The sequence below is a fragment of the Heteronotia binoei genome, chromosome 1 (assembly GCF_032191835.1).
Source record: "Heteronotia binoei isolate CCM8104 ecotype False Entrance Well chromosome 1, APGP_CSIRO_Hbin_v1, whole genome shotgun sequence".
In the NCBI taxonomy this organism is placed as follows: Eukaryota; Metazoa; Chordata; class Lepidosauria; order Squamata; family Gekkonidae; genus Heteronotia; species Heteronotia binoei.
In genome coordinates this window covers 118,349,500-118,361,093 of record NC_083223.1, presented here as the reverse complement: position 1 = coordinate 118,361,093, position 11,594 = coordinate 118,349,500, and positions in this window count along the sequence as shown.

The following is an 11,594-nucleotide window of genomic DNA, read 5'->3' as shown; positions in this document are numbered from 1 at the left end:
CCACCACATAAGTATTTTAAGCATTGTTCCCTCTAAACTGTGTTAGCTTGAGCTAGCACACAGATATTTAGCCCCCAGCTACAGATTTTTGTCTTAGCTCAGGAAGGATGACCCCAGAGCACAATAATTTATGCAGTAGCTCACAACTTTAAGGCCAGTAGCTCAAAAAGTAGAATTTTGTCTCACAAGACACTGCAGTTTAGAGAGATCATTGATTGTAAGAAGAGGTAGTGTGAATGTAAGAGTGAGACTCATTATGAAGAGTGCAGTACTCCAGAATAAATCTTCAGATAGGAGCTCTTCTATACTCTTGTAGGCACTGTTCATTTTTCAATTGAAGTATGATTTAAAAAGCTTGAGTGTCACAGAAAAATATGGGAATTCTTGTACAGCCTTGAAAAGCTAGCACAGGAGACAGCACCCACTGTGTGGATCTACACTGAGCCACGGTTGCCAGCTCTGGGCAGGGAAATACATGGAGATTTGGGAGGTGGAGCCTGAGGAGGGTGGGGTTTGGGAAGAGAGGGATTTCAGTGGGGTATAATGCCATCTTCAGTTACCACCTGGAGGCTGGCAACCCTACACAAAGCCCTCAGTGACAGTGACAACTCTGACATCAATGGTGACGGTCTTTGTTTAAAGCTGGGCCATCTCTAGCACCTTTTATCTCTTGGAAAAAGTGTAGTGGTTAAGAATGGTGGACTGTAACCTGGAGAATGGGGTTTGATTCCCCACTGCTCCATGTAAAATCTGCTAGGAGGCCTTGGGCCAATCACAGTTGCCTCAGAACTCTCTTAGCCCCACCTACCTTGCAAGGTGCATGTGAGGAGAGAAAGGGAAAAAGATTGTAAATGGGATTACCAGGTCTTACTTGCTTCCTGGCAGGGGGATCTTCAAGGCTTCCCGGGAGCTCTCTCTTGCATGGCACAATGACATCACTCAGAAGTGATGTCACTATGCTGTTAGTGTTGCTCAGCAACACTCTAGTTTTTGGGCAAAACTCGTTGATTTGAGTCCAAATTTACCATAGAGTTTTGCCCCCAAACTAGAGTATTGCCATGCCATGTCAGTGGCATGATGGCATCAGTTCTGGGTGACATCATTGTGCTGTATTTGGGGCATTTTGGGCTGCATTCTCCCCACTGGCCAGCTGGCTAGTGGCGGGGAGGAGCCCGCAAAAGCAGGGAAATCCCTGCCCGGATTGGGAGGGGGGCTGGTGAGCGTAATTGTAAGTGGCTTTGAGACTCCTTAAGGTAGAGAAAAGTAATCTATAAAAACCAATTGTTTTTCTTACCAAGAGATGCTCTGCAACATATTAATGTTACTGAAATGAGTGATGTCTTGCCAAATGTCTAGGTAGCACTACAAATTCTTCTGACACTTCTACCATGGGAGATGAGAGACTCACATCTCTTGGTATGCTATCTATCCAGAATGGCCTTGATAAATCATCCTTCATTTCTCAGCCACTGTATAAGAGTTTGCCCAAGCCTAAATTTGAAAAAGAGCCCTGTGGTGCAGAGTGGTAAACTGCAGTGTTGCAGTCCATGCTCTGCTCACGACCTGAGTTTGATCCCGGTGGAAGCTGGGTTCAGGTAGCCGGTTCAAGGTTGACTCAGCATTCCATCCTTCTCAGGTCACTAAAATGAATACCCAGCTTGCTGGAGGTAAAATGTAGATGATGGGGGGAAGGCAATGGCAAACGACCCCATAAACAGTATGCCATGAAAACGTCGTGATGTGATGTCACCCAAGAGTTGGAAACCACTGGTGCTTGCACAGGGGACTACCTTTACCTTTTTAAGTTTGAAAAGCCTCATTCTGAGCAGTGGCAGTGGATTAGACAATGGAACTATCGCAGTTTATTATATTTAGATGCCACTTTCTAACAGAAAGTTTCACAGCTGATTTAAAATATAGGAATAGATTACTTTAATTTCAAAATTCTTGTTTCCTTTTTTATTGGCAAATAGTATTTATTTTAGAATATCAATTGCATAGATTGTAAATTAATTGTTACTTTTCATTTAGACATGGTAAATTGACAGTTACCCTCTGAGCTGGCTCACTGAATCTCAGTCTGGTGCCCCCTGCAGTGTGATGCCCCCAGGTGGCAACCCAGCTTGCCTACCCTTAAGGCCAGCCTCTGTACAGACAGACCTTAGCAATCAGAATTGCCTTAATTTCTCCTTTTCTAGAGTAAACACCTTTCTTTTCTTCCTTCTCCATAAAAACGCTAGATTTATGGGCAATTCAAATATCCCCTGACCTGGATAGCCCAGGCTAGCCCAGTCTCGTTGGATTTTGGAAGCTAAGCAGGGTCAGCTCTGGCCAGAATCTGGATGGGAGACCAACAAGAAATACTATATGGGGACAGGCAATGGCTAACCATCTCTTATTGTCTCTTGTCTTGACTCCCCCACCCCCCGGCAAAGTTGTTATGTCAGCTGTGACTTGAAGGGGGTGGGGAATCAAATACTGTTAGTGTTGCCAGCCTCCAGATGGGTCCTGGAGATCTCCCACTTCTACAACTGATCTTCAACTGGCAGAGATTGGCTCCCCTGGAAAAAATGTCTGTTTTGAAGGGTGGACTATATGGCACTGTACCATGCTGAGGCCCCTCCCCTCCCCAAACCCCACCATCTCTCAGATCAAGCCCCAAAGTATTGTCCATCACAAACGTGACAATCCTAAATACTGCTCCAATTCTGAGGCATTCTTTTCTTCTGATGCTTCAAAAGGGCTCCACAATTTTATGTTTTAAAATATAGCATGTATATTTGTACCAGTACCCCAGATAAGAGCATGAGACACCAGAGTGCTAATTAACTGGTTCCTTACTGGCTGATCTCTATACACTTGATTAGTGTGAGGTGCTTCTAACAAGCAAATTTCCTCAGCTATTATGTTCTGAGCAAATCCAACCTGGCACCCAACTTGGCCAGCATAACCACTGGCTTCATTTATTAACACCTGCATGTAAAACAATGCTCAAAGGGGCTAAGCCATATCTTCCTCCTACCCCACCCCCCAAGATGGCAGCCCAGCAACTGAATCCTTAGTTTATGCTGCTCAATCACAAAGACAAGGCAAGGCACACATATTTTAACAAATAAACAATAATTTTAAACAACTTGGCATAAAGTTTGAGAAGCATACCATCACAAGACAAGTTACACTGATCTAAAATGTTTACATACATAATAGATAATTTAGCAAATAATTATTGTATAGAAAGTTTAAACACAATAGCTTGAATTAAACATTTGTAATTATAAGACCTTTCTACAGTTAATAACTGAACACAACTGATCCTTTTTGGAAATGTATCAAAATTCTTAGATTAAATAAATAGATTTTAAAAAGATTTTTGTACATTAAATGAATAAAAAATATGGTTAAAGAATTTATATTCAAAATCATATCAACACTTTTATTTGCCTATTATCAACAATTTTAACAGAATAATATTTTGTTCTCAGGGGGCATGGTGAAATGGTAAACTCTTTAAATAAAAGCAAAAGTTTATAACCATTTATTTATATTCATGCTCATATTTCCATGCTCTTGTGATCTGGCAGTTAGCCCTCTTTCTTTCTCTGTGCTATGAGTCCGTGGCTGGAAAGATTTAACATCTGCTTATCTTGTCTGAATATTTAATATTTACGTCATCATACTGGTTAAGACTTTGCAACAGGCTGTGAATGAAAACCAGACTTGGATGGACACAGTTTCACCCATTTGGATTTGTATGGACTCCTAAGTGGTGACCAAAGTCTGTATCTGGTGATGAATCAGAATTTCTAATGGATTGAAACTACAGAGGGCTGCTGTCAACTCAAGGTAAGATTTGTGATGGGAAATTTATAAAGGAGTTGGGAACCATATACTAATGATTTTCATTCAGATATTTCACATCCACACAGCGGTAGAAATATCACCTCTTTAGTAGCTGCTATTTAAAGGGATTATAAACACTCACAGTGGGATATTTTGCTAATGGCAAAATTTCTTTTCCAGGATTTCTGAAAATTATCTTAAATTCACTATCCTTTTTTTAAGTTTTCCCAGTGCCTGGACAGGATAAAAGGATGCAGGATTAGGCATAACATTTCTAGTGACTTTTATTTAGAAACTGAAATAGCTAGCTGTTGATTTTGCACTTCATTTTGTAAACTCACACCTATATGTCTAAACCATCTATCACAGCTAGTGACCTGTTAGAACATTTATTTCTATGCTTTTTAATAAACAGGAGTTAATTATCCAATGGACATACAACATGCAAATCACTAGCAGTTTTGCCCTAGTCCTCTTGTGTGAACAAACACATATCTCCTTGTTCAGTTTGGTGTAGTGGTTAAGTGTGTGGACTCTTATCTGGGAGCACCGGGTTTGATTCCCCACTCCTCCACTTGCACCTGCTGGAATGGCCTTGGGTTAGCCATAGCCCTGGCAGAGGTTGTCCTTGAAAGGGCAGCTGCTGTAAGAGCTCTCTTAGCCCCACCCACCTCACAGGGTGTCTGTTGTGGGGGAGGAAGGTAAAGGAGATTGTGAGCCGCTCTGAGACTCTTCGGAGTGGAGGGCGGGATATAAATCCAATATCTTCTTCTTCTTCTTCTTCTTCATGGGCTTGGCCATTCCTTTCAGTGTCGCCATACAGTGGGATGCCCCCTGAAGCTGCTCTGCCATTGAAGTGAATGGGAAGTCCTGGCATACAAGGGAATTTGGCCTCTTCACAGCTTCAACAAACATGAGCCACTGGACTTGGGCTACTGCATAACTGGAAACTAATTAGCTGCAAATAAGAGATAATCAATTTATTGGTTTTTATTAGAGCTAGCCCCTGTGAAAAGACATTCAGTCTGAAGGCATAAACAATTTTCTCTGACTTGATTCCAGTGAAGAAACGTGTTTTTCCAAAAATTAAACAATAATTTCAAAGCACTACCTTTACTTCAGATGCTCTGATATCTGTATTTTAGAATTCCAGATAATATTTCAGCCATAATTTAAACATAAAGCTAATATTTATTCTGGTTGAAATAAAGTCATTATAAGACAGACAGGCAAAAATGTAGCTCCTCCTCTTCCAGGATAGGGCTGGCTCAAACTTGATCCTGGAGGAGAGGGGCTTATCCCCTGGTTTCCCAGTCATATCCAAGCCTTGCCTCCCATTTTATTAAAAATAGGGAAGGAAAAAACATACTCCTCCCCTCTAAATGCTTTCCAACATCAGACTATCCCTCTGTAGTTAAAGGCCAACATTAGGGGAGCTCTAAAAAGAACCCAGAAAAACAGGGAACCCTGCTCTCAGGAAGAATAAACTTGCAGGGAGGAAAATACAGTATAATGATCTGTCTGAACCTGAATAGATCTTGAGCAAATCGTCCATACTTGGAAGCTGCCCCATGTCAAAGGGTGGGTAGGACTGACCCACTCCAGGACCACCAAGAAAGAAGCTTCACAGTAAGAGAAACAAAGCTTCCATTCTCCAGTGGTCATGGTAGTGGGTCAGTCCTTACTTCTGGGACATAACAAAGCGGTGCATCCCAGGGCGGGTTTAGCAGCTTCCCCAGGCAGACAGCACGCTTTAGAACCCTTCTACTGAAAGCATCCTCTGCAGAGGCCAGCTTATCTATCCTGTAGTGCCTGGTAAAGGAATGAAATGACTTCCATGTGGTTGCCTTACAATAACTTCCAGAGAAGGAAAGGAGCTATAGGCTGCCAAGGTGGCCACTTCCTTCAAAGGGTGAGCTGTAAAACTTTGGGGAGGATCTAAATCGTCAACTGTGTAGGCCTCCCTGATACAGCCCCTCAACCACCAATGTAAGGTTGAAGTCATGACCTGCTTCCTTAAAGATGCTCTCCTAAAAGAGAGGAGCAAGGCCTCAATGGATCTGAGAGGGTTAATCCTGTCTGGGCAGGACATAGGACACTATGAACATTCAAACAGTGCCACTCTTTTTTTCTGTCAAGTAATGGGTTAGAACAGAATGAAGGCAGAATTATGTGTTCTGATCTGTGAAAAGAGAATTAACTTTAGGAATAACCACTGGTGCTGTACATCACACAACCAATACTCCCTCTAAGCTGTGGAGTCCCATGAGCAAAAACTCCACCCTGCGAGCCACCAACACCAAAGTTGTCAGCCACTGCACAAACTGGTCCACTCTGGGGCCACCAGAGGCCAGTCTCACCACTATTAACCAAGTACCTTGTTATGTATTTAGTTGGAAATGTAGCTAATATGCAAAAAATAGAAATGTTCATACTTAGAACATTAGGCTCTTAGGTACCTGTACCTACTAAATACCATGGCTAGACATCCAGGACAAGTTCTACTTATTCTTGGTGGCTTTTGCATTACTACACAATTCCCATAGCACTGTTTGCAATCCATGCAAACTTACAGTACTATTGTAGACAGCACTACACCCTTCTAAATTCATTGAAATGGGCTTAGAAGGAGGTAACTCTTCTTAGAATGGCACTGCTATTTGGGAGGAAGTCCTTTAATTACTGGAACTGACCAGCCATGCTGTGGTGGGATTTCACCACAACCAGCAACAGCTTGGCAAAGCCTAGTGAGCAGGAAAGTTAAGATATTAGATCCCATCCACATTGCAGCCACTTTCCTCCGCACAGCCATTTCCTTCCCCTGCCACTGGGGAACCTTTCTAAAACCAGCATTGGATATTGTTATAACATTATAACAGATCTGGTAATGGGGTTTTGCTGGTTCTGGTTAATTAATCTGTTGTCATGGAACTGTTTCTGTTAAGAAGGCATTGCTGTGTTCTGTTGTAATATGGACACCCAGAAAGATGCGCCACCTCCTAAGCAGCAGCCCATGATATACACCTGTGGATAATATCAGAGAGAAAATAGAATAAATGCAAAAGAGACCATCTGATATAGAGAGTGTGGTTATAGAGTAATGTGCAAGAAGAAAACAAAAAGAAAACAAAAAGATTTGAGGATGATGCTTCTGATTTGTGTTCTTCATAAGCTAAATGTGTTCTTCATATGCTAAATTAAATGTAATGTTTATTATTATTATTATTCTGATAGTATAAATTATACAGTCATCATATTAAAGTTTTATTCAAATAATTTAAAAACCCATTATAACAATATGTGTAAAGGGATCTCTTAATTTTCAGCTTCAATTGCTAGCTGAATCCTCAGCATCAACTGCACATTTCCAGAAATTAAATCTCTATTAAGAGGACAGGACTTTTTTCTTCAGGTGTCTTGGCAACACTATTCATCCAGGATAGGAATGGATCTAACGTAATTGGCCTGGAGGTTTAACTGGTGCTATCCTAATCAATTTGGTGCCTGATAAACAATTGCTATTAAATTTTAGCTGGTTTTTAGTCAGCATCTGATTTTTTATCTTAGATTTAGTTAGAATTTTTAAAAAACTTTGCTTATAATTATTGCTGTTATGAGCATCTTGCATCAACAGAAGGCCCCTTTTGTCAGTGTAAAATGCCTTAATTAGTTAAATGAATCCACCCATTTTCTCTTTATTTCTTTTTATTCACACAGTGGGATGGATCTACTGCTCTCCTACCACTCCACTAAGCAAAGTTTATTGATATATTTATATTTATTTATTACAATATTTATGCCCTGCCTATCTCTTTGGCTCAAGTTTGAAGCCTTCCATCTATCTAAGAAGCCTTCCTCCTAAGTGGCTCTTCCATTAAGCCACATAAGTTACAGGAAAGTTCCTTAGGCTGGAAGAAGGCTACTTGGAGGATGGTTAGATCTAGGGCTTTTTTTGAGCAGGAACGCACAAGAATGCAGTTCCAACTGGCTTGGTGTCAGCGGGCGTGGCCTACTATGTAAATGAGTTTTCAGAGAAAAACCCCTGTGAGAAACAATGGTGATGTCAAGGATGTGGCCTAATATGCAAATGAGTTCCTGCTGGGCTTTTTCTACAAAAAAAGCCCTGGTTGGATCTACCCTGTTATCTCAGAGTCAAACTACACATTACCTTTGTTCCACATGGTTTCACATGTCTTCATGTATTCCCCACAGCCACACATCAGCTGCAGGGAATTGCTTCTAAAAATTGTCTGCGAACAGCAGCTCAAGGGAGGAAGGGCTTCTGCCTCCCCCCCACCCCCAAGCAGTTTTCTTGAGCAAAAGCTGTGCTGGTGGTAGTAGCTATTTTGCCAGTTTTGCTGCTCTATAGGAATAGAAAAATCAGTAAGATAGCTCCTCCCCCCGCATGGTTTTCATGCAGAGAACTGCTTGGAGAGCCAGTTTGGTGTAGTGGTTAAGTGTGCGGACTCTTATCTGGGAGAACCGGGTTTGATTCCCCACTCCTCCACTTGCACCTGCTAGCATGGCCTTGGGTCAGCCATAGCTCTGGCAGAGGTTGTCCTTGAAAGGGCAGCTGCTGTGAGAGCCCTCTCCAGCCCCACCCACCTCACAGGGTGTCTGTTGTGGGGGAGGAAGGTAAAGGAGATTGTGAGCCGCTCTGAGACTCTTCGGAGTGGAGGTCGGGATATAAATCCAATGTCTTCATCTTCTTCTTCTTGAAGAGGGAAGCGTGAACCCTCCCCACCCCCCCAAATGCTGTTCCAAGTTTGTTTGGTCTCTCTCTTTCTTTGAAACAGTCCCCTGCAGCTGGTGTGTGGCTGTGGGGAACACATAAAGCACATGAAAACATATAGAAAAGGTAGCATGCAATTTGTATCTTATTCTGTACTTCTGACACTACAATTTCTTTTAATTCTTTGAAGAGCTGGGAGCCAAGAGAACAAAACAAATCAGCAAGTGGGGAAAAACCCTTCTCTCCCTTTTTAAAATGGAAAATGCAGCTACTTCCCTAAGCAACACTGTTTACATTTCTGAACTATCATAAAACACAAATCTCAGCGATAAGTAAAGCAAAAGTGTATTTTGAAACATTTGGCTGAAATCTAAGAAGGAACTTTGTTTAATGCATTAGAAAAATAACTGGGAGAATGCATTCTTTGGATCAGTTCCTAGGTTATGGAATAAGTTTGCAGTAGACCTCAGAGAAGGGAGACACACCAATTTATCATTATTATTTCAAGTAATAATATTCTGCTTATCAATTCATAGTACTCTTGAAGCAACAACACAAGTGGTTAGTACTGGGTAGGGGTACTTATCATCATGGTGGTGCTTCTAATGCTTAGTGCAATTTCTGTCACAATGTGTTGTTTTCCTATTTTTATATTAAACAGTTGGGGAAAGCAATGGCAAACCACCCCATAAAAAGTCTATCAACAAAACATCACGTGACATCACCCCCATGGGTTGGTAACAACTTGGTGCTTGTACAGGGGACTACTTTTACCTTTTATTAAACAGTACCATGAAGAACTGAAAGATTCTGGGATGTGGTGACGTCTTATCAGGGTGCTGTTTCTCCTCTAACTGTGCAACTACCCATTGCTAAACTGTAAGAATACGAGTTTGTACTGGGCATTTTTCTTCACTTCCAATATCCAGAGGTAACAGACATCAGGGGACATCAGGGGATAGTCAAATATTTCAGCTTAAAAAAAGCCTTCAAGTTTGGCACTCAAGAACACTATAAGAAGAGTCATGCTGGGTCAGCCCAGTGGTCCAGCATCCCTTTTCATTTAGTAGCTTGCAGAGCCAACAGGACATAAAAGCCAAAACCTCCTGATGCTGCCTTTGGTTTATTGGCAGACCTAACTTTTATGAATGTGTCTAATTCCCTTTTAAAGTCAGATGGTGATGCTTGTGACCAGCTATGCCTACTGGCAGTGAATTCCACAATTTAATTACTCATCAGGTAAAGAGGTACTTCCTTTTTTTCCCTGTCCTTAATCTATTCTTTATCAATTCTATTGGGTGTCTCCAAGCTGAATTAACTGAGACCTACAGCTGATATTATTTCTTTGGCAATTTTTATCAGATCTGGTGGTTATTGGGAAAGAAACAATCCCCCATTTGTCAAGTTGCCCACATTTGGACATTGCAGAATACTGTAGTTAGCAAAGGAGTCTCCTATTACATCTCCATGCACATCGGAATTAGGAAAGAAGGAGTAAGCATATCAGCTCAAGGACTTGAGGCTTGGTCACAAAGTGAACGAACTGCGGTTTTTCATGATATCCAAATGTTGCCAGAGTACTTCAATCCAGTATTCCATTATTATGCTATTTCTTCTTAAGTGCTGTTAATTTATTTAAAACATTGTATTGCCTTTCATATGTTTAAGGTAGCTTAGCAAGATTTGCAGAAAGATCTGTACAATCATCAATGTATTTATATCAGTCAAAGCATAGTTCCACTTAAATGATTTTAGTGCTCAATCTGCTGACAAAATATTGTATGCTAAACTTGTTTGTATTCATATTATGAATTGAATAGTATACACTCTGTTTCCATGTGTTTGAGAGTGAAATAACTAGTAAATAATTAGAATGACTTAACTTGACCCAGAAAAAAACCCAGCTAATGATCTGAATGTATTCAGATGTTTTAAAGTAGGCAGTACATGAGAACAGTAATTTCAGTACAAACAATAGCCAAAGGCTATCACATTCTCAGCAACAAATCAGAACTAAAGGAAATCAACTATCAAACAGACCACAATATAAGAAGAAAACATTAAAACAGGGGTGTCAAATTCATCTGTTATAAGGGCCGGATCTGACATAAATGAGCACTTGTTGGGTCGGGCCATGTGTGTCATAAAATATAATGCTAGGTAGAAAAGATAAACTTTGTAAAGGACACAGACAAACACAAATAAAGATTAAAAAAACTTAAAATATGCTTTAAAGATTCAATATTTTGTTTATTTAACAGTTTCTGATAACTGACACTTATTGCTCTGAATTATTGCATCAAAATTTGGAGACAATGTCTGTGCAGTAGCAATCTTGAGTAAGCTGTTCAAGTGTTGTTCAGATGTGTGTCTGTAAGTTGTAAACCTACTTTTGATTTATTGACATTCATTACTGAAATCTCATGGTTGATGCTTTGAGCCTAAGACCCAGGGGAAAACTTGAAATGGCTGGGCATTGTGAGTTTTTGTACGTAAGTTGCTTCATGTGCTGGTCAGCCAATGGAGAAAATAGAAGCTTTGCTCTATAGTAGTTCCTGTGCAATTGAGCAAGCCTGGCAAAGCGAACTGTAATGCAGAAGGAAGCAAGAGAGAGAGAAGGAAGCAGGTGACAGTGGGTTGCTTGCATGCCTGATAGGAACTCTCTGGGGGCCTGATCTGGCCCTTGGGCCATACGTTTGACACCCCTGCATTAAAACATTAATTCATTACATGCCAACCAAGGCAATTGTTTGCTTATTTTTTAAAAGAAACTTATTATATCTGAAGTATTGTAATGGCACACCCTAGTTCTCTCTCTCTCTCATGACTGTGAACATGTAAACTTTTTTTTAAAAAAAAACTTCTTTTCAATTCCAGTTGTACAAGCAATTAATATTGTTCATCAGTACCTCTTAACACTTATGGTAATTGGCAATCACTGTGTATATTCAACACATCTAGTAGTTCTGTTTTGCAGGCAAATAGTAACTGATTAGTCTATTGGATTAGGCCTGTTTGCTCA